The 23,686-nt window shown below is 34.1% G+C and overlaps 1 long non-coding RNA gene across 1 annotated transcript; it reads right to left on the bottom strand.

Moving 5' to 3' along the window:
• Positions 1–5,499: 5,499 nt before the first annotated feature.
• LOC138880494 (uncharacterized) lies at positions 5,500–10,409 on the bottom strand. The gene is made up of 3 exons (XR_011403194.1): positions 9,968–10,409; positions 6,648–6,719; positions 5,500–5,731 (listed from the first exon to the last, which is right to left on the bottom strand). It is a non-coding gene; the product is annotated as an uncharacterized lncRNA (long non-coding RNA).
• Positions 10,410–23,686: the final 13,277 nt, after the last annotated feature.

Here is a 23,686-nt window from a genome sequence, read left to right as displayed (position 1 = left end):
CGTCATCCCAACCGGAGAAAATTAATACTACATGGAGGATCAATCAGAGTACCTTTCGGCTGCATTTGCGTCGACAATTGTTCCAGGGACATTTCTTTCAACATTTCCCAGGTACAACGCTTTCTTTGGCAGTACCCTTGTTACCATGTATGGCTCTTTCCAATTTGGAGCCAATTTTCCTTTAGTTGTTCCAACTCTTTGTTTTATTTCCTAAAACTTATCTTCATTTCAATCTAATCCTTGATTCATTATTTCGAGGTCTGACAGATTTCAGGATCCGAGCATGAAGTTCTCAATCATGTCATGTTATTGAAATCAGCATTTAATAAAACTGAAAAGAGAATAAGAAAAGAGACATTCTTGGACAATGAAATATTAATTTCATTTGATTTTTGATTTTTGATTTTTTTTGGAGATAGAAGGGTTTACATCGGAAAGTAAGACAATAAAGTAAAACATTCGGATCACACCCTGAGATAATCCGGACACAGAAAGAATAGCAAGACTGGCTACCGAGACTCCCGTTTGATGGGGAACTTTCATGCTTGGTGACCATTTTTTGGCTTTTCTTCGGTCTCGGCAATGACTGCAATGGCCTTCAGTGCCGGATCAAATTTCTCATCTTCACAAATCATTACGACTATTGGCTCGCTATTGTGTGCAGGCAACAGATTGTTCATCACATCAAGAGCTTCTTCATCCTGAAAAACAATTCTTTCAGCTTCAATCAAATCTTCAACTGCCATTTTGAAGGTCCAACAGTCCTCTGTACTGTGTCCTACTACTCCAGAGAGATATTCACATCTAGCATAATCTCAGTGTGCGGGGGACTCGGGATTCGGCATGTTCGGGGCCACTGGCTGCAATAGATCTAGCCTGATTAGCTTTTAGAACAAGCTTGAATACGATTCACCAATAGGGGTGAACTGATTTTTTCTGAAAGGCTCTCTTGGTCAAGGATTGTATTAAGGATCATTTGGTTGAGGATTATATGGAGTTTGGTAAGGATGGGCATTTCCGGGAGGTGGAGCTCGATTTTGTGTATAATGTTATGGCTGGGTGTAAGATTGTGCACTCATCACCGCATAGGGAGGCGGTGCCACGGCATAAGCATCATATTGAAGGGGATAATAGTGTGGTGGGATCATAGGAAGCACATATGACTGGCTAAATGACCTGCGGGCCTCCCTCGAGCTTGAAACCATCATGGCTCCCTCCTCACTCCCGTTTCTGTTCATCAAACCCTCCGAACCATTTTGAACATCTGGTGATGTGGCTTTAAAAGCAGCATGACTCAAGATTCGGCCCGTTTTTAGACCGTTTTCTACCATCTCCCCAATTTTGATGGCCTCAGCAAATGGCTTTCCCATAGCAGACATCATGTTCTGTAAGTAGTCCGCCTCTTGGGACTGTAGAAAGACCATGACCATTTCAATTTCATCCATTGGAGGCTTTACTCCGGCAGCTTGCTCACGCCATTTGACAGCATATTCGCGGAAGCTTTCCGTGATTTTCTTTTTCAAATTGGACGAGGAGTTTCTGTCGGGAGCGATGTCCACATTATATTGGAACTGGCGGACAAAATCTTGAGCCATATCGTCCCACACATGCCAATAAGTAATTTCTTAATCCGTATACCACTCAGAAGCGATTCCGGTGAGGCTTTTCCTAAAATAGGCCATTAGCAGCTCCTCTTTTCCACCGGCACCCCTCAACTAGTTACAGTATCGTTTTAGATGAGCGACCGGGCCTCCGTGCCCGTCGTACTTTTCAAATTTTGGCATCTTGAAGCCAACTGGAAAGTGGAGATGGGGAAACATACAGAGGTCAGAGTATGAGACACTCTTTTGGCCACTCAGACCTTGCATGTTTTTCAGGCTTTGTTTTAGGCTCTTCATCTTCCGAGCCATTTCCTCTTGCTCGAGATTTTTAACAACCTTTTCTTGCTCCCCCGAGAGATCATATTGCGGAGGTTGAGTGAAAGAGTACTGGGTCACATATGCTATTTCTGACTGAAGCCGTGGACCCTGAAATGTGAACATTGGAGGCGATGCCCTTGAAGCCGGTGCCTGGGGACGAACCATAGAAGGCATGCCAGGATCATTAGACGGCATTGAAGTGTGCCCGCATGGGATGAGCGGGTTGGGCACAGGGGCGTTGGTAGCCTCACATGACTTGGGGATCAACTCAAGTAACCCAGGGGTTGCACTTGGCGGTTCCATACCATTAGACCACGCGACCCACATTTTCGATATACAGAGATGCAACATCCTATTCTCTTCAGCATCTGCTGATTCTGGTTGTGGAATAGCAGATGCCGGGCTATCCTCGGGACTGATGATTGGTAGATTGCTTGCAGAGGCCATCTATGCCTTTGGATCTTGTGAAGAAGGGGAGGCTAGACTACCAACAAAATCAACCACCAAAACCTGGCTAGTTTGCACATCCAACAACCTTGTTAGTTTTGAAACATTTAACATATAGGAAATCGCACGTTGGGATGCAATGCACCTAACAGTTAACATTTCTACCGTGTGTTTGAATGGTTGTATGTTTCATCCCGTCCTTGACTAGCCCTTTTCATTCTGTACCTCTTTTCTTCATTTCTACCTCTTTTTAATCACTCTTGATTTTTTTTCATCTCGTTTTGCCGCTCTTTTTTTGGCACTCTTTTTTCTCTTTTGTTTGCCACTCTTTTATATCTTGTCGCTCTCTCTTTTTTGCCTTTTTCTTTTTCACCCTTGCCTTTCTTTTTTACTCAATATTTTTAGTTTATTTTATCACTCAACTAATTTTATGGCTATGATCGAATCTGATGAGGATTGCCTACGTATCATGACGCCGCATGAAACAGATCTTGCGTAGTTCAGGAAGATTGAGAATGTAGTAAATAAGCTAACTTTTTTTTGTTTACTTTTAAGAACTCAGACCATGAAAGCTTTAAGCAAAAGAAAAACATATTTGATTTTTTTTTTTTTGGAATTTTCTAAAAAAAATGCTTTAAATGAAGAAAGGGAATTTTTTTTTGGATTTTTGATTTTGATTTTGATTTGTCTTTTATTTTTGAAAGAAAGACTTCTAAAAATTCTTTTTTTTTTGATTGGAACTTTGAGAATTTCAAAAGTAAAAGAAAACTATTTTTTTTTTGAATTTTCATTTGTTTTCTCTTTTCTAAAGGAGAAAGAAAATATTTTTGGATTTTGGATGTTGCCTCTTAATTTTTGAAAGACGGACTTTTTAAGAAAAAAAAGTGTTTTGAATTTCTGAGCTTTTTATTTATTTACAAAAGTACTTCTAAAGAAAAGCAAAATATTTTTGGACTTCAATTTTCAAATATTATTTTTGACATTTACGAAAGAAATACTTTTAAAGAAGGAAAAGATTTTTTTTTTGGATTTTTTTTTTTGATTTTTTTTAAAATTCCTTTTTAGAAAAATACTTCAAAACAAAGAAAACCCGTATGAAATACTCCAGAAAGAAGGAAACTACCTTATTCTTTTTTGAGTTTTAAAAACTTTCTTTTTTTTTGTTTTGAATTTTCTAAGGAATGATTTCTAAAGGAAAATATTTTTGGATTTTTTAAAATTGGGGTCGGAACCGATGAGGTTTGCCTACGTATCTCACATCCGGTGAGAATCAGACCCGCGTAATTCGGTCAGTTTTGACGGAACAAGGATACATGGCACTTGAAGATTTTGGGCTCATTTTGAAATGACTTTTCTTTTTTCAGAATTTCGGCAGAGTTTCAGAATTTTCTAAATACCTACCTCTCACTTTTTTTTTGATCTTCCTTTTCATTTTTTTAATTTTCTTTCCCTATTCTAGAAGTCGGTCAACATGCAAGCCGAAACAAACAGATGCACAAGTAGCACGTAAGATGCATTAGGATGGTCTTTTTTAATTTGGGGACACCTGTCCTAGATGGACCCAACCCCTGTGTTGAGTCCCCAAGGTCAAATGCACGTGATGCAAATAATCATTCATACTAGGGATCCAGTATGAGGTTGCGTTATTCTAGGTTTAAAACCTGGGGTTTGTGTTCTAGACTTGGGTTACCCGAGCGGACAACTGGGGCCAAAGAGGGGGCAACGTACCGGGAGAACTAAAGTCTACCCGGCCTTGTTGCTGGCCCAACCTCGATCTATTTGGTATAATTTCTACAGAAAAAACGGGTCACGCGAACGTCTGCACCATTTTCAGAAGACTCAGAGGGGTGACGTAAGAAGACATTTAAATACAGTTCAAGTAATATCAAAGCGGTAAATGTCAATTAGCACATTAAGTCCACAAAATACAGTAATATCAATAATAAAACCAAATAAAAATCGCATTAACAAGCTCGAATTCTTGAACCCTGAACCGGAAGTTCTGGGTTCTTGTTCCCAGCAGAGTCACCAGAGCTATCACACCTCCTTTTTACACCCCGAGGGGGTATATAAGGGAGTTTTTCCAATTTAAGTGACATTATTTGAAATGGGATTAATTTTATTTTATCAGAGTCGCCACTTGGAATAATGTAATTGGTGTCCCAAGTCACCGATTTATTTTAAATCCCAGATCGAGGAAATTTTATTTTTTAAAGTTTGCAAACCAGAAATTTTAAGTAAGGAATTCGGTTAACCCGGAAGAAGGTATTAGGCATTCCCGGGATCCGCGGTTCTAGCACGATCGCTTAGCAATTTATACTTGGCTTAAGTAATCTAATTACTTATTCTAGAACCTATATGCATTTACCTTTTACCGCTTTTACTTACTTGATTATTCGTAATGAAAGAATTGAGTTACGCGTACGTATACTCATTTCCTTTGGCGCGTCAAAAATCATATCACGCGTACGTGTCCACAATTAATCACACTTTGTTTATTTTAATAAGAGAAGTTTGGTTGAAGTTGCGCGAACGCATTCCTCGAGTTACTTTTAGAATTAAAATCGCAATTATATTACGCGAATATATACATAATCACAATACTAGTCTAAATCGAGCCTAAATCAAACTACGATTATTCAATGATGCTAAACAACAAAGGTAATGAACTAACAATACTGTTGCGAGACAGTTTGTTAGCCTTTTCATAACAGAACTCAAACTCTTATAATAAGCATGTTATCAGATGCCTATTTGAAGTGAAACAACGTTCTTTCATAGAGAAAGGTAACAATTAATTGTAGTGGAAATTGTAATGTTTCATAATAATGATAATATCCCAACTCCCAAGCATCGAATCCAAATGCTAGTGGACAAGTAATTTCTTACAAAGGTAAAGGACGAGTACATTATACATATATGTCTTAGGATCGGCTGCTTTCCAATTCCATTTCCAGTTTGGAGCTCTAGAACTGTCACGACCCCAAATACCGGTTGTGATGGCGCCTATCACATTATTAGGCAAGCCGGACCAATTATAAACCACAACTCATTTTCATTTTAAATAAATTATTTGCTAACATGGTTTAATTACCAATTATCATAATAAGTGTTTAACACAGCAAGATAGACATACGGAAGTCAACAATACCTAGAAACTACATAGCCCAAACTGATCTAGTGTCACAAGTCTAGAGCCTCTAATACAAGTCTGGACAACCTACTACATAGATAGTCTAGGAATGCGGAAAAGTAATAAGATAGAAGGTAGAAATCAGAGCTGCGGACGCCATGCAGCTACCTCGAAATCCTTGGCAATTGCTGAATGACTGAAAAGCTCCCACTCGGCCTCTGGGCACCTGGATCTGCACGTAAGGTGCATGGAGTAATGTGAGTACTCCGACCCAGTGAGTAATAAAGATAAATAATAACTGAAAGTAAGAAAACACGTATACACATGGTATTCTATAATGAAGCAATTAAATAGGTAATTGTAAGCAGTAAACCAATGAAAAGCAAAATAAAGTACTTCTACAACAAGTAAACAGGTAATTGACAGACAGTTATGATAAAGTAAACACATAGAAGTTTGCCCCTCGGGCACAGTATCAACAATTTCTACCCCTCGGGCTCAATCTCACATCACAATGGGTATCCACACTCACTGGGGGTGTGTAGACTCCGGGAGGGCCCCTTACGGCCCAAGCGCAATATCAAGCCATCTCGTGGCATCAAATCTAGGCCCTCGGCCTCATATCAATCAAGCCACCTTGTGGCATATATATGCATCTCAGGCCCTCAGCCTCATATCAGTATCAGTGTATCCTCACAACTAGGCCCTCGACCTTACTCAGTCCAAAAATCATCACAAGCCCCTTGGGCAATAGTAAAATAGTATTTCTCAGCCCAAAACATCATTTAAAATATCATTTAAGTCTCAAAACTGAGTAAAAATGGTCGAATAGTAAAACATTGGAAAATAACGGGACTGAGTTCAAGTAATAAGCCAAAACAACGATGAAATAGTAATAAACATCCCCGAAGGGTTCAAATAGTTGGTACAAAACCCAAATATGACAATCAGCCCAAATAATGATGATAGCAATTAAGTTTCAGTCAAATACGCGGTAAAATTATCAATCGGGATGGACTAAGTCACAATCCCCAATAATATACGACCCCACGCTCATCATCAAGCGCGTGTCTCACCTCAATATAGCACTATGATGTGCAAATTTAGGGTTTCAAACCCTCAGAGCATCATTTATAATCATTACTCACCTCTATCCAGTCCGAACTCTAGCCCGCGATGCCTTTGCCGCTCGAATCGGCCTCCGGATGCGCCAAATCTAGCTGAAATCAGTACAAAACCATCAAAATGTGTTAAGGGAACAAAGCCCACTCGAAAATAATTAAATTACCATAAAATTCCCAAAATTGGTCAAACCCGACCCCTGGGCCCACATCTCGGAATTTGACAAAATTCACAAAACTAGAATCCTTATACTCTCACGAGTCTAACCATATGAAAATTATCCAATTCCAATACCATTTGGTTTTTCAAATCATCATTTAACATTTTTGAAAGGTTTCACAATTTTCTTCCCAAATTCCATTACAAATCACGAATTAAATGATGAATTCAATGATATATTCATGTATTCTAGCCAAATATGAGTTAGAATCACTTACCCCGATAAATTTCTTGAAAAACCTTCGAAAAATCGCCAAAATCCGAGCTCTCTAGGTCAAAATATCAAATAAAACTTAAAATCTTGTATTTATAGAGTACCCCACAGATTTTCACCTCCGCGGACCGCACAATATCGACTGTGGTCCGCACAAAATCAGTGCGGTCTGCACAAAAGCGACCACGACTGCACAAGCTTTCCTCTACAGTGACAAACTTTAGTTTTTTGGTCATAACTTTTGCTACAGATGTCCAAATTGCGATATCTTTACCTTTCGGGAAACTAGACACGAAGGGCTACAACTTTTGTTTTTGAATCATCTCAAAATTCCTTGTAGATCAAAAGGTATGAGCTTCCAAAGTAGGACCAGTGAAATGCTCTCCACCGCGGCCGCACTGCATTTTGTGCGGTCCGCACAGCACATACCGCGGACGCATTTCTTTTTGTGCGGTCTGCACGGCACATACCGCGGCCGCACTTCTTTTTGTGCTGACCGCGCGGGTGGGTTCCAAGGCCTGCAACCCTTCTGGACCTGCTACAGTTATGATTTTCGGCCTAAAACATCTCGGAACCTACCTGGAACCTACCCGGAACTCCCGGAACTTCAAACCAATTGTACCAATACATCCCATGACATCGTTCAAACTTGTTCAAAACTTCGGAATGCTCACAACAACATCAAATCACCAATTTAACATAGGATTCAAGCCTAAGAACTCCAAAAACTCTTAAATTATGCTTTCGATCAAAAAGTCTATCAAATCTCGTCCGAATGACCTTAAATTTTGCACACACATCCCAAATGACACAACGAAGCTACTGCAACTCTTGGAATTCCATTCCGACCCCTATATTAAAATCTCGCCTATCAACCGGTAATCGCCAAAATATCAACTTCGCCAATTTAAGCCTAAATCTTCTCTACAACTCCAAAACCCATTCCGATCGCGCTCCTAAGTCACAAATCACCTCCCGAAGCTAATCGAACCATCGAAACTCACTTCTGAGCCTTCTAACACATAAGTCAACATCCAGTTGACTTTTCCAACTTAAGCCTTCTTAAAAGAGATTAAGTGTCTCAAACTTCACCAAACTCATTTCGGACTCGATCCGGCCACCCGATACCACAAAACACGGATAACAAAGCATAAAGAAGATGAAATGGGAGAAACGGAGAGGTAACTCATGAGACGACTGGCCGGGTCGTCACATGAACGCTCCTAATTCACGAGCTCTCCATTTTTATTTCATTTTAATATTCAAACAAAAACCACACAGAATTGTACGGAGATTGTGTTGGGATATACTATTAACCATGCTATTTAGACATAATATTATATTTTATTCTTTATGGAATAATTGTTTATTTAATTTATTCAATTCAATAAAGTACTATTTTAAATAGATCATTTGTTACATGTGTGCCCTTTTAGTTATGTAGTAGACAATTTAGTGTATGGAGTCTTAGCTCATGCACAAAAGATTAAATTGTTGGTTTTCATAATTAATAAATTATGTTCATAATCAAAGATATTGTTGGACAAAATATCTTGATGATTGTAGCACAAGATTATCGTATAATTTGTCTTGATTATGGGAGTAGTTTTACTCCAACTTCTTGTGCTAGTATACTCAGTGTATATTGAACGGATCAAGTAGAGAAAAGATGTTTTTGTACTGAATATATAAAACATTTTCTCTAATTCATTAAATGAGCTTATACTCCTAATCTTGATATAATTATTATGATCAATGTAATTTGTTTATTGTTTTGATTTATCAAAAGGTACGACTCTATTTAGAGTTAGTATATGCCTAATAGATTGGACAATAACGAATAACATTTGTGAATAATAATTAGTTGATAGAATCCATGACTCGGTTTTGGGTTTGATGATACCCCTTTATGTAAGCTTATAAGTTTTTATGTGAAACCCCGGCCGATTGATTTTGTATCCGTCACATGAAATAGTTTAAGCGGAATTATAAAGGATTTAATTAGTTAATTGAATTAAATTTTTAGTGATTTAATTTAATTAACTGGTATTTGAAATCTTAACATGGGGAGTTAAAATAAGTGTTAATGAATTTTCGAAATTCATATTGAGGAGTTCAATTGCAGTTTTTTAGGAGAATACATTGCAATTAATTATAGTAAGAATTAATTCATGCTAATTTCGAATTAATACTATAATTAGTAGCCTCTAATTATTTCTGTGGTCCCTGCTATACCAAGTAAAAACCTGGGCAGACTTGGGTAAAAAGTAGCTTGGGAGAAAAGTTATCCTTTTGAGTTAGAGTAGGATTCTACTTGCAAAATCCTACACGTTTTTGAGCCCCTATTGTGGCTTAATTTCGGGTCTATTAAAGGAAGACTAGTTTCACTTAATAACTTACCTTTCAGTTGTATTGTTCTTGCCCACCCAATAGCAAAATCGTCCAAGGTTTTACTAGGCAAATAGTAGAAGACTGCAGCCCTGGATTCTTGCTGCTTGGAAGGTTTGTGCAACTACTTCAAGAGGTTAGTGCTTCTAATCTCGTTATTATTGCATTGTCTAGTTCATATGTATTCGATGCCTGGTTTGTATGCTTGCTTCCGCTGCGTATGTTCTAACAGATTGAGGGAAAAAAAGAAGAGAGCTGAAGTCGCAAAAGACATTCACAACGAAACTAAGAAGCCATGAATTCACTACAAGTAATGGCATCAAAGCAATCACAAATTCGAACTCATATCCTTTGTTTTAAATGAACAAGTAAAGCCAGGTTATGATAGATCAATCAAAGATAGGCAAATATAACAATTGAACACCATGAATACATGAACTTAAATGTGTATACAACCAGTCGAATCCAATCCTTCGATTCGTCATTTATACGTCCAAAAAAGGTTACAAAGAGAACCTCACATACCTTTGAGAGCAACAGCTCTGGAATCTGAAAATACTTAGAACTGGAAACTTCAATCGAAAATAAGAACTCGAACCGGAACCATCCTCGACTGATTCAAACGCTCACTGTAAAAACACTGGTTTGCCGGATTTTGTGTAGGTTTAGACTGTTGGTTTGGTTGAGGTGGAGGAGCAACAACGTTTGGTCGAGCTGAAAGAGAAGGGTCACGACTGGGCTGGTTTTCTCGCTAGGTTTCTGCAGAGTTTTCTTCTAAGAAACCAACAGTGCTGAGTGTTGAAGATGAAGCAGCAGGAACGACTGTCTTCTGATCTTGGTAGGGTCATAGAGTTAAGTTTTTGGTGTTCATTTGGGTGAAGGTCTACTGCGTTAGGGTGGTCGAGGCTTTTCTAGGTTAGTTTGCTGAAGAAGACGACTGAAGCTTCTCAAGTCAGAGAACGGCGGATCTCATGGATTTTAGGCGTAAGTCTATTTAGGGATTAGGTACTATTATATAGGGGTAGGGATTAGGTATTATGGGATTGAGAATTACGGGCTAGGTCCAAAATTAGGTCTAAAAATGGATTGCTCGAGCCCAAGTTTTATTCTTTCCTTGCGAACGAGATTAAAAAATGCGATCTCACTTATTAATTAATCCTAATAAAATAACTATTAAAATAAGACTGACCGTTAAAATAAACTATTTCTTTTTGGTATTTTTCAAGAATAAAAATGACTACAAAACATTAATGGAACAATTTTTGTAATTTTTTATTTTTCTTGTAATAAAATAAAGTAAAAGAGTCCAAATTAATTAAAATAGCTATATTAGGCCTAAATTAAATATTTACGTGCTAAAATATGAAAAATCTTGGGAAGGGTCAAAAATCACGTGTCTACAATAACCGTTTGAACTTTCTGTCAAAACAAGTTACAAAAAGCCCGGGCTCTTTTGTAAAGTTAATAATTACTATAGAATTGTTTATAGATTCTTATATTCATAGTAAATGATTAATCATTACATACCAAATCCAGTTAATCCTCACAGATATTAATCTAATTAATAATAAAGTAGTCAAATACCAAAATGCAGTGATCTTGTTGACCGAGAAACAAGTATAAGAAGGAAGCCCATTAGCCCAAGTCAAGAGTTCATGAGTAGTAGCTTTTGAAACAAAATTTGGAAATGACAAAGTTTCTAGCTTCATTTTTCTATGTTGTCCTCTTTGTTTCGATTGCATCAGGTTCCAACTACTCTCTGAGATGATGATATCTTGGCTTTACTTCTTTTTTCTTGATTTTTTCTTGGTAGGGCCCGACTAATTCGGATTCCTTCAGGGAAGTCCCACGTTGGGGAGGGAATCGAAGGGCAGTAAAGTATTCCCTAATAAAGGCGATTTCATACATCCAGGCTGGAATCAGAGACTTCTTGTTAATTGTAAAGGAGTGCTTATCACTCTACCACAATCCTTATTGGTGTTTTTAGTGATAAACTCGAGACTTTATTTTTACTTGGTTATTAACTGTTATTTTATTTTACTTTATTTTGATGAATGCAGGGGCGAGGTTTGTTCCTGTGATACATGAAGGAGGACTATGCACAGTTGATATTGGATTTAACATTTGCGCCCCATTTGATCATGAAGAACGATGTATGGAGCCATGCATTCGAGCAACTTCCGCTCGGGTTACCGTAGCGACGTGTGAAGTACGTGAAGATTTTTCTACATTTTGCCAATGTATAATTGTTTGCCATGCCAAACACACAGTAAATCAAGAAAATAACTTGAAGATTGCAGCATCACCTGCACCTTATTGATGTTTTGGATCCAAATATCCTAACTTTTTTTTAGGACTGATGCATAGTTATAACTGTAAGAAAAATGATGGTTCGGCTAGACTTTCAACCACCACCATGATAATTTATGTGCTTTATATATAATAATCTGCAATTCCCAAACAATTCATTATAAAAGACTTTGATGTCAAACTGAAATATCTCAGCTTTATTCCGCTTGAATTTAAGACCGAAGTGGTTGCCCTTTAACTTTTGATTAAACAAAAAATCTTAATTTCAAGATATTTTTGTCCTAAAAAATTAAACTGAATAATTAAAATTCAGGGCGCACAAACTAATTCCTAAATAACAATCCTTTAGAGTGGCTACCCGATGTCATTTCTACTCCTTTCTTTCGAAAGATAAAATATGTGTATGAGTGAAAATTATTTTGATCCCCAACTTTATCTTAAAAATCAAATTCCTCCTCCAACATTTATTAAACAATATACATTATGCTCCTCCTATCATATGCATTATCAATTTTACTCTCGAAATATTTAATTCCTCCTCTATGCATTTATTTTTTTGTTATATTATAATATAAGATATATTTTATCTTTAGCTAAGCGTTTCACCAATTTAAATACCTTATTATAAATTTTATAATTAAAATACAATAAAATTTAACAGAATAGTACTTTTATGAACTTGTAACAAAATATACTGTTACTCTTTTTTATTGTTACTTTTATATTGAGTATATATATAAGTTTTACTTTCTTTTTTATTCTTTTGCGTGCGCGCGCGTGTGTGTATATATTTGAAATTTAGTTCTTAATTAATGAAATATTTTCTAAATAGTATTTTAAAGAACTTTTAAGGTATAAATATGCAATCTTTTAGGAATTTATGAAATCTCCCTCTATTTCTAATTAATATTTATTATATTACTGTACCAACCTTTTTTGATTGCTATTAATAAGATCTTTTATTCTAATTTTAATTGCACTCATTTCTTTTATTATTCAATTTCAATAAATTATGCATGATTGATTATTATTTTCACTTAAAAAAAATAGAGACCAAGGCTGATAAGATGGAGGGTAAAATAGGTATTTTAGAAATGCAATTGAGTTTGGAGGAGCATAATACCAATTGTTTAATGTTGGAGGAGGAGTTGATTTTTAAGATGAAGTTGGGGGATCAAAATGATTTTCACCCATACCTTTATATATCCGGTTAGGGTTGGGCATAAAGCCCGAAAAATTGGACTGAGTGGGCATAAAGCCAAAAAACTGGATCGAGCTGAATTAATTCGATTCGTTGATTTTGATTATTTGGTTTTTCAGCTAGTTTTCAGTATTGATTTTTTAAGAGTAATTTCTGGTTCGAGTTTAGGTTTAAAGATTTCGGTATTTCGGTTAACTATTATGAAAATTTGCTTATTTTGATATTTAGTCACATAGAACCAGCTGCTCTTTATCAGGTCTTGCATGGAGAAAATTTACCTATTTTAATTTTTGTATCTTGATGTTTTATGTGTCGGTGCATTTGTATCTCCATGGCCAGTGGCCTTACTTTGCTTTTACTATTGTTTTCCAGAGTTCGGGTACTGAAAATAGCTTCCTAAAACTTAATCCTGCTATAAAAATTTTGATCTTAATTATGTGCACCTCATTAATATGATTGTTTGAACTGCTGTTTACTCACTACATTATTTTATTTTTTCTTGACATTTGACATTTTTCTTTTTGATATTTAATGACGCTAGTTGATCAGCTGTCAATATATAGAACTTGGATTCTTGAAATTTTATGTTTGGCATGTAGGAGAAATGCATGGTGTTCAAGTCGTTGGTTTCTTGAAATTTTTATTTTTCTAAGCGAATACGTAATATATATATACCCGGTAAAAAATTTACGGGGCATCTTATTTGATCGCTGTATTTAATTTATATTCACATTTTTGAAGAAGTTTAAATAGTACTCAAAGTACACACAACTTAAGATCTTCTTCTTCTTAGACAACGGTGATGGTAAATTTACATGGTATTTGTGAGTAGGTCTACTTAGGGTTTCTTCTTCTTTTTCCTCAAATAAGTTTGTTAGTTTTTTTGTTGTTTTGACAAATTAATGATTGTGGTTTATTTTTTGTAATGTTTAAAAGTTATATTTTAAAATTGAGCTCATTTGGAGTCGATTTTTTGTAATGTTTGAATTGTTGAAATTCGAAAAATAAGTTTCTGTGTCTAGGCAATTTGCACTTCAAACTAAAAAGTCTTAGTGCTTGCAAAAATTAATTGTACTTTAGACCAATTAAATCTTAAGTGTATACAAAAGGAATTTTTACATTCCTATGCCACATAGGAAACCTTATTACCCTCAATGTTTAAGGTTTGACTTAACTACACTTAGTATACCAAATTACCAATTCTATACCATAATTAATTAAGAGTATAATTAATTGTATATTTTTTACTCCTTAATTAAAGGAATCTGCACGTTTCTCTCTACTAACCCCTCAGTCCCACCCACGTTTTACCCATACCCACGTTCTTTTTACCATTTTCCATCTTCTGAAACCAAATTCTCCCTCTAAATTCATAGAAAATTGAAGAAACCTTTCAACAAAGTTGGTTCCCCATTTTACTCCAGTTGAAGTTCATCAAAATTGAAGTCAAATCTTCAAAGTTCATACACACATTTACCTTCAGCTTCAAATTTTCTCAATGAAGAAGAACAAACCTTCAAAGAAACAAGAGAGCAGCAATTCCACCATTGACAACCATTAAAAAGCTTTGAAGCTTTGAATTCAAATTTAGGTATTCAAATATCATTATTTGTTTTGATTGGGTGTTGTTGTAAATAATTGAGAATATGTTTTGGAGTTTATATCTCAATTTTGAGGGGTTTTGGTGAAGATTTAGACTTGGTTTTGGCTGAATTTCAGATTGAAACTCGAAGAAGAAGAAGAATTGTAGCAACTGTAGATAAATTGTAGAAAAATTATAGACTGTTTTTTGCAGAAGATTTGTAGAAGTTTTAGTCGTTTTTGATTTGTGAAAACAGAAAACAAAGCATCTACAATCAGAATACAAATAATCTACAATTTATCTACAAAATATCTACAAACTGGTACATTGAATTTTAATACCCCAATTCCCATTCAATTGTAGCTTAATTGGTATTTTCGACATGATTGCATTTTTTGTAGAAGATTTTGTAGGAGTTTTAGTCGTTTTGAATTTGTGAAAACAGAAAATAATGCATCTACAATCAGAATACAAATAATCTACAATTTATCTACAAAATATCTACAAACTGGGTACATTGAATTTTAATATCCCAATTCCCATTCGATTGTAGCATAATTGGCATTTTCAACGTAATTGCATTTTTTGCAGAAGATTTGTAGAAGTTTTAGTTGTTTTTGATTTGTGAAAACAGAAAATAAAGCATCTATAATCAGAATATAAATAATCTACAATTTATCTACAAAATATTTACAAACTGGGTACATTGAATTTTTATGTCCCAATTCCCATCCAATTGTAGCATAATTGTGATTTTTGAGATAATTGCATTTTTTCAGAAGATTTGTAGGAGTTTTAGCTGTTTTTTATTTGTGAAAACAAAAAATTAAGCATCTACAATCAGAATACAAATAATCTACAATTTATCTACAATTTCTGCAATATGTCTATACTTTGTATTTTATTTAACCTCAGTAAGGCCCTGACCTTCCTCATCACTACCTGACCGAGGTTAGGCTTGACACTTACTGAGTATCGTTGTGGTGTACTCATGCCCTTTCTGCGCATGTTTTTCATGTGCAGATCCAGGTACTTTCACTCAGTCGTATCATCCTTGAGGCGAGGCGCTTCTGTAGAGACTTCAAGGTATATCTGTCGCGTCCGCAGACCGAGGAGTCCCTTTCTATCTTTCTGTAATAGTATAGTCCTTCAGTATTTCCCTTGTGTTGGACAAATTCTAGAGTTAGAGCTTCCTATGTATCTCTTAGCTTGTGATTCATGAGTTTTCGAGTTTTGGGAGATATATATATTAGATTTGAGAGAGATATTTTGTATGGCGAGCGACACTTTTAAATGTTGTTTTATTATATTATTTCTGTTTTAAATTGTATTCTTCTGCAAATTGGTTTATCTTCCGCGTTTTAGGCTTACCTAGTCATAGAGATTAGGTGTCGTCACGATGGTTTACGGAGCGCGAACTGGGGTCGTGATAACTTGGCATAGTAAAATCGTGAGCAAGTTGTGCAAGAACGTGAGCGAGTTGTTAAGTATCGTACATGAACTTAGTTGAAGACTAAGGACGTGACATTAAACTAAGAAAGTCTAGGGCACATGGAGGACTTGCTCGAGGACTCATTAAAGGTGCAAAAGGTGATTAAGAATGCTAGCTCTACTGCAAAAAAAACTTTTCTCTTTAGCTTCTAAATTAGAAGCGAGCAGATTGAATTGGAAATCCTATTAAATCTATTAAAAACTTCATTGACAGTCATTAAAAGGCTTTAAAACATTAAATTGAAATTTAAATTTTGCAAAATTGTTATTTGTTTGGATTGGATAATGCAAAGTATTGATAATATCCTTTGAAGTTTACATCTCAATTTTGAGAAAATTTGATAAAGATTCGAGGTGGTTTTAGTTAGAATTTCATATTGAAACTCGAAGAAGATGCATAAATAAATCGTATGTATTTTGTATTTCGGGTGTAGCAACTACATGCAAAATATATACAACTAACATAATTATATTACAAGTCATATACAAATTATATGTAAAGTACAGTTTTTGACCGAATTCTATACAAAAAAAATTAGATTCAAGTTGAAGATAAATTATAAATTTTGACCAAATTTATATATATTTTGTAAAAAACTTTAATTACTTGTCACGACCCAAAATTCCTTTGAATGAGTCGTGATGGCACCTAGTCTCTAAAACTAGGTAAGCCTAACATATACCGAAATAATAATAGGTTCTACTAACAACCATTAAACATGAACCATGAGTTTCTAAATAAACCAATAGTCTCAACATGATACAATATCTCAAAACCGGTAGTACAAGTCATAAGCCTTTCTAGGAGTAATTATACATAATGAATGCATCACCGTTCCGGAAATAAAGGAAATAAGTACAATAGAAGGTAACTTCGGAGCTTGCGAACGCCCAACAGGTGCACCTTGAAGTCTCCAGCCACACCAAGCATAAGTCTCAAGACCAACTCGATCTGAAGTACCTGGTTTTGCACAAAAATATGCAGAAGCATAACATGAGTACACCATAGTGGTACCCAGTAAGTGTCAAGTCTAACCTCGGTAGAGTAGTGACGAGGCTAGGTGAAGATACCTACCGAACATATAAACCTGTGCAGGATATGACATAAAGCTAACAAGGAAGGAATATCAATGTAATGCCAATAGTAGACAGAAATCAGATTACAAGCAGTAGTAACAAGAAGGGGAGCACGAATGACAACGAAAAATAACAAAGTAATTAAGCAAAAACATGGTCGAGGTACGGATGAGGTATAAAATGTGCCCAAGTAAGGAAAACGGTATCAACTCAACCAATCAAATCATTTCTAATACACGAATTTCAATAATCCCACTTCTCGTAATTCATATTATAAATCACAATCTTCAAACCTTTAACACACGTAGCACTTTGCGCTCACATTTTCTATCTCGCTTCGCACGATAAAATCTACGTACTACTCAGTACATAATATTCGTGTCAAATGCTAATTAGATATTCAAGAGATTTATTTATATATCGTAAGGTAAAATTATAGTTTCTGAACTAAGAAGGAATTCAATGAGAAAAATGAGTTTATTTTGGAAATCATTTGGGTGAAGAAAATAACGCTTCCAAATAATATAGCATTAGATAAGCTACCGAATTTAATATAGAATTTATTAAGTTAAAACATAATAACAATCCCCTTTTAAGTAAAATAAAAACATCAGACAACATAAGAGATTAAGCTGAGAAATCAATTGAAGTAAAATATGACAATTAATAGAAATGGTAAGTTCCGAATAAAACGGCGAGTTTTAAACCTAAAAGTCATACAAGGTAGTATGTTATTAATTCTTTTATTTAAAGTCACTATATTAATAACAACTCAGCAGAATATGAGGTAAGATCTCAACGCAGTAAATTCATCTTGAAAATCAATTCACTAGAATAATAGTATTAGAAAAAGAACTCAGCAAATGCCGGCAAGGCAATAAATCGGTGGAAATAATTCAATCCTCGGAAAACAGTGAAAAACTGGAAATACAAATTCTTAGAGTCTCGTACGAAAGAACCGAAGCCAATACAATACAACGAGGAATACAAAACACAAAATATGTTGCGGCGTGCAACCCGATCCTACCATATAATATCAATATCATAATTCACCCTTATTCCACCATATCAATTCACCCTTATTTCACCTGCTGCGGCGTCATACCCAATCTCACCGTATAATATCAATATCATAGCAATAAACAAAATATGTTGCGGTGCGCAATCCGATCCCACCATATAATATCAATAACATAATTCACCCTTATTCCACCATATCAATTCACCCTTATTTCACCTGTTGCGGCGTGCAACCCAATTCCACCGTATAATAATAATATCACAATATAAATATTCTTCCTTATTTCACCATCTCCCTTATTTCACATGTTGCAGCGTGTAACCCGATCCCCCGTGCAATAATTTAAATCAACAACAACAATTCAATAACTCAATTTACAAAAGTTTCTACAATCAAGGGGATGAGTACACGACAACAAAGGAACCACGTAAAAATTTAAAAGAATACAACAACCTTTACAAAAATGACAAGACAAGTAAGGCACTTGATAACTAAGCATGCAATCATGAGGTTTTCCTTTCCTAAGGGGTGATTTCCCCCACACAAAGTTAGACAAGACACTTACCTTAATTCGGCTAACTCAATACTCAATTTAGTTTTTCTTTTACTAACTCACCACCGCTCGGCTCAATCTAGCCAAAGATAACTTAAATACATCAAACAATACAAGAGAAAACAATTTCAATTAACAAAGCTATGATCCTTATACAATTTGTAAAAGTCAACCCCCTGACCCGCACATTCGGAACCCGATAAAATTCACAAAACTCGAACATTCATTCCGATACGATATTAACCATACCAAAATTATCAAACTTCGATACCAATTCGTCTTTCAAATCTTCATTTATATTTTGAAAGATTTTACAAATTTTTTCCAAATTTTTCCTTGGATTCTCATGAATTTGATGTTCAATCTAATGTATAATCACAAAATACAATTAAAAATTGATTAGAGGTACTTATCCAATGATTTGATATGAAAATTCTTCCATAAAATCGCAAAAGCGAGCATTTTATCGCAAAAGCGAAACATGAGGTTTTCGGCTAAGGTAGCATTTGCGACCAAATACTTCGCAAATGCGAACAGAAAAACATTGCAAATGCGAGGGAGTCCTTCGCAAAAGTGAACTCTTCCCCAACAGCCCAGGTTCGCAAATGCTAGGCTGCTTCGTTAATGCGGTAGTCGCATTTGTGACCAAAACATTGCAAATGCGATGAAACGAGAACCATCACACAAAAATTTAATAAAACACTCTGAAGCTAATCCAAAACTCACCCCGAGCCCCCGAGGCTCCAAACCAAATACCCATACAAGTCTAAAAACATAACATGAACTCGCACACACGATCAAAATACTGAAATAACCTCTAGAATCACGAATCAGACGCCAAAACACATGAAAATCACAATGAACTTCAAGAACTTCTAGAATCAAAACCAAGCGTCCGAACCATATTAGATCAACTCCAAATGGCGCCAAATTTTGCACGCAAGTTCCAAATGAAGAAACGGACCCATTCCAAGTTCTAAAACCAAAATCCGAATCCAATAGCCTTAAAGTCAAACTATGGTCAAACCCAGGAAAATTCTAAACCTTTAAATTGCCTACTTCTGCCAAATAGTGCTGAAATCTTTTAGAAACATCCAAATGAATTTCGGGTATACGCTCAAGTCCAAAATCACCATACGGACCTACCGGAACCATCGAAACTCCGATCCGAGGTTAAATACTCAAAAGTCAAACCTTGATCAATTCTTTCAACTTCGAGCTTATCAAATGAGAGTCACTCCGAAAATCCTTTCCAAGCTCCTCAAAAACCCGAACTGATGATGCACACAAGTCATAATATACTGTGTGAAGCTACTCGTGATCTCAAATTGTCGAACCGGACGCAATTGCTCATAACGACCAGTCGGATCGTTATATTACTTTATGTAAATAAGAAAACTTAGATAAACCATGTAAATAAATTTGAAATTTCGTATATCTATATACTATATTAAAAGCACGAAGGTTTTTAACGAAATGTCGTTCGCCTTTTTTTACCCTTTTAAAATAGAGTTCACACCAGATAAAATAGTCATGATTTGATTATTCTCCTAGCTAATTAAACCAAATTTATTACTTATTAAATCTTTCCTTATTTGAATCAAATAAGAAGTCCTTATAATTAGGACTTTAAAATTATTAAAATTTTACTGTATATAAATTTTACAATTAAAGTATTATTAAATTACACAAAATCTTTATGCATAATACATTCTTTATTTGAATGGTGTAAAATAACTAATCTTTAACTCCAAAAATATGAACTCTCTCACGTTAGGTAGATATATAACTTGTTTACCTAAACATTTATAAAGCTTAAAAATACAAACAAAGGCCAAAAAAATTATTGATTGGAAACAACGAGGATTTTAGATTTGAAAGTATTAATTAGTGTAGTTTCAAAGAATTAATTTTGAAAGTTACCTACATAGTTATTTTTAAATATTAATTTTGAAAGATAAATAATCTGAAAGTATAAGGTAAATATAAAGTTCTGGAAATAAATCTAACTAAAAATAAAATATTTAAGGTATCTAAAAATCTAAAAATATAGTTATTGCAAAGTTGAAGTTGGTCGACATCTTCACTTTTGTAGCTTTAAAAAACTAACTATTCCTTCAACAAATAATTCTCTGTAAATAAATTATATTAACATTTGAAATTTTATGTAAATTTAAAATTTTGAATCCAACTAATTAAATATTTTCACCATAATTTTGATGGAATATTATTGAAGGATCAATGTTTGCACTAAAAACTTTTTGATAAACGAGTCTAATCTATTTAATAAATTGACACAATATATCATAAAAATATGAAATATTAACATGAAATATTGATAAACTTTTATCTTTCATAAGTGCCGTTTATGTTGAATAAAAATCTATAATATATTTTTAGTAGAACTAGCATTTAAGATTTTAAGTATTTCCATGAGGTAGAGCTTCCTTCTTTATTGAGTTAATTAAATAGAATCAATATTAATCATCATTTTCATGATTTTACGCTTTTTTTAAAAAAAAACTTTATTACATAACTCAAACACAATTCTTAGAATACTTTATATGGCTTTTTAAAAAAAATTAATATTTATTGAGACAAGGTACACACGCAAAGTACGTACTTTAAGACTAGTATATAAAAAAGTCCCTAAACAAGTCTTCACTTTTAGAAAGAATGACAAAGTAGTAGCTCATAAGTTGGCCTCTCTTAGACATGTCTAGGAGTGACAAACGGTCGGGTCGGATATGGTTCGGGTTGAAAATGGGTAATAAAAACGGATAAATTATCTACCGGCCCATATTTAATACGGATAAAAAAGGGTTAATTGGCGGACAATATGAGTAACCATATTATCCATGTCTTCTTGCATATGTTAACTTTTGGGAGACTCCTTATTCTCCCTAACTTGAGGAACCCCAAGTTGAGACTTTACAAATGTAAAAGTTGACCCATTGGTTATCCATTTTCTAAATGAATAATATGGTTCTTATCCATATTTGACTCGTTTTTAAAAAGTTCATTTTCCAACCTATTTTTTAATGAATAATATGAGTGATTAACTGTTTTTTTAACCATTTTGCCGCCCCGGGCATGTCCATAAACAGTTGATGATCTATAAAAGCTTTGACATCTTATGTTTTAGAGGTTTGATTGTGCTTGATAAATCAGAAACTTTTTCATTCAAAATCAGGCAACTCAAACCTATTGAATTCAATTTGAACCATCATAAAACCGTATAGGTAGAGATTCTTTTCCTTTTCTCGCAAATAGATAGACAAATTTAATTAAGGATTAGCAGGTCAATCCCTCAAATTCTGTTAAACGTTCACCCTCTATATTATTTTATTCTTTACCAAAAAATAAATAAAAGGAGATAGGTGCCTTTGACCAAAAAGAAGAAGAAGAAAAAATGACATAATTATTACTCAACCGATTAAACAATTTTTTCTGATAAAATTTTTTTTTTTAAAAAAAATTGAATGCTTTTATGAATATGATTTTATTTATGAATTGAAGAAATTAATTTTTTAATTCACATAAAATGTTATTTACTTTGTCGCAATTTATGTGATACTTTTTGCTTTTTGATACTCAAACTTTTTAAATTTTAACAGAGTATTTTGATATAAAAATTTTACAGAGTATTTTGATATAAATTTTTTAAGTTTTTCGAAATAAAATTTACATATTTAAAAAATTACATAAAAAAATATTATAAGTTACAATAATTAATAATTTAAAATATTTAAAAGGTATATAAAAATATTATGATAAAAAAATATTCTACTTAACTCTTAAAATTTGAATATTATTACTCCACTGTCTCGAATTATCTGTCGTGTTTCTCTTTTATAGGTCCTTTAAGAAAATATTAAATAGGATAGGTTTTGAGTGTTTTGCCCTTATTTATGTCTTAAGATATAATTTCTCTTCATTTAAATACTCATAATTCAAGTATTTGTAGTCTTCAAGAACAATTAATATTAAGAGTAAATAAGAAAGAAATTAATTAATTTAGTCTTAAATTTTTAAAATAATAAATAATTTGAGATAATTCTTTTTAGAAATCAAGACATAGACGAATGGATTACATAAATTAGGACGAAAAGAGTATGTGGTCGTTTGGTAGGATGCATTAGATAAGCTAATGCATGCATTAATTTTGTGTATTAATAATACATTATTTGGTAGACATTTTGAACCTATGCATTAGTTATGCAAGCATTAGTTATACATCCTATTTGGTATTATCCTATGCATAACTAATGCATAGAAAACAATGGTATTAGCAATGCAATGGGTTTTAATGCATGCATTAGCTTAGTTAAAGACAAAATTGTCCTTCAAAATTTGTGCTTGATTAAAATATGCTAGTTAGTATATTAATGCAAGTTCAAAATAATCCAAATATTGAGAAATAAATTTATATCCCTAGTAAATAAATAAATACTTAGCATATTTCCTTTTTTATAAATAAATATTTAATTTTATTTTACAATATAGGTAGACAAATAAAATAATTTTTTTAAACTTTTTCATATAAAAACATTTCTCAACATATGTTTCTTTTAAAAAGTTAGAGTGTGGACTAGTTTTGAGGATATTTTTGTAAACAAACAATTCTTTTAGAAATTGTACAATGCTTTAATACATCAAACCAAACAATGGATAAGAAATATGTCAGCATAACTAATACCAGCATAGCTAATACAAGCATAACTAATATCAGCATTACTAATACACCCTATTCAGCATTATTCTTATGCACCCTACCAAACACGATCCCTAAATCATATATTTTTTTTTTCCCTTCAGAATACACAGAATTAACATAGCAATAAGCAATTCATCCGGACCGCTGGTGTGGGCCATGAAAGAGAACATAAGCGAACAGGATTTTTTTTTTCGGTATGAACAGGATTACGAAATAAGAGCACGATTGATATTTTACGTAGCAGAAATTCTCTACCTAAAACTTAAATAAATAGTTTATATTATTAAGTAGT

This window comes from Nicotiana sylvestris, chromosome 10 (genome assembly GCF_000393655.2).
Source record: "Nicotiana sylvestris chromosome 10, ASM39365v2, whole genome shotgun sequence".
Lineage (NCBI taxonomy): Eukaryota > Viridiplantae > Streptophyta > Magnoliopsida > Solanales > Solanaceae > Nicotiana > Nicotiana sylvestris.
This window is presented reverse-complemented; position numbering and strand designations above follow the sequence as displayed.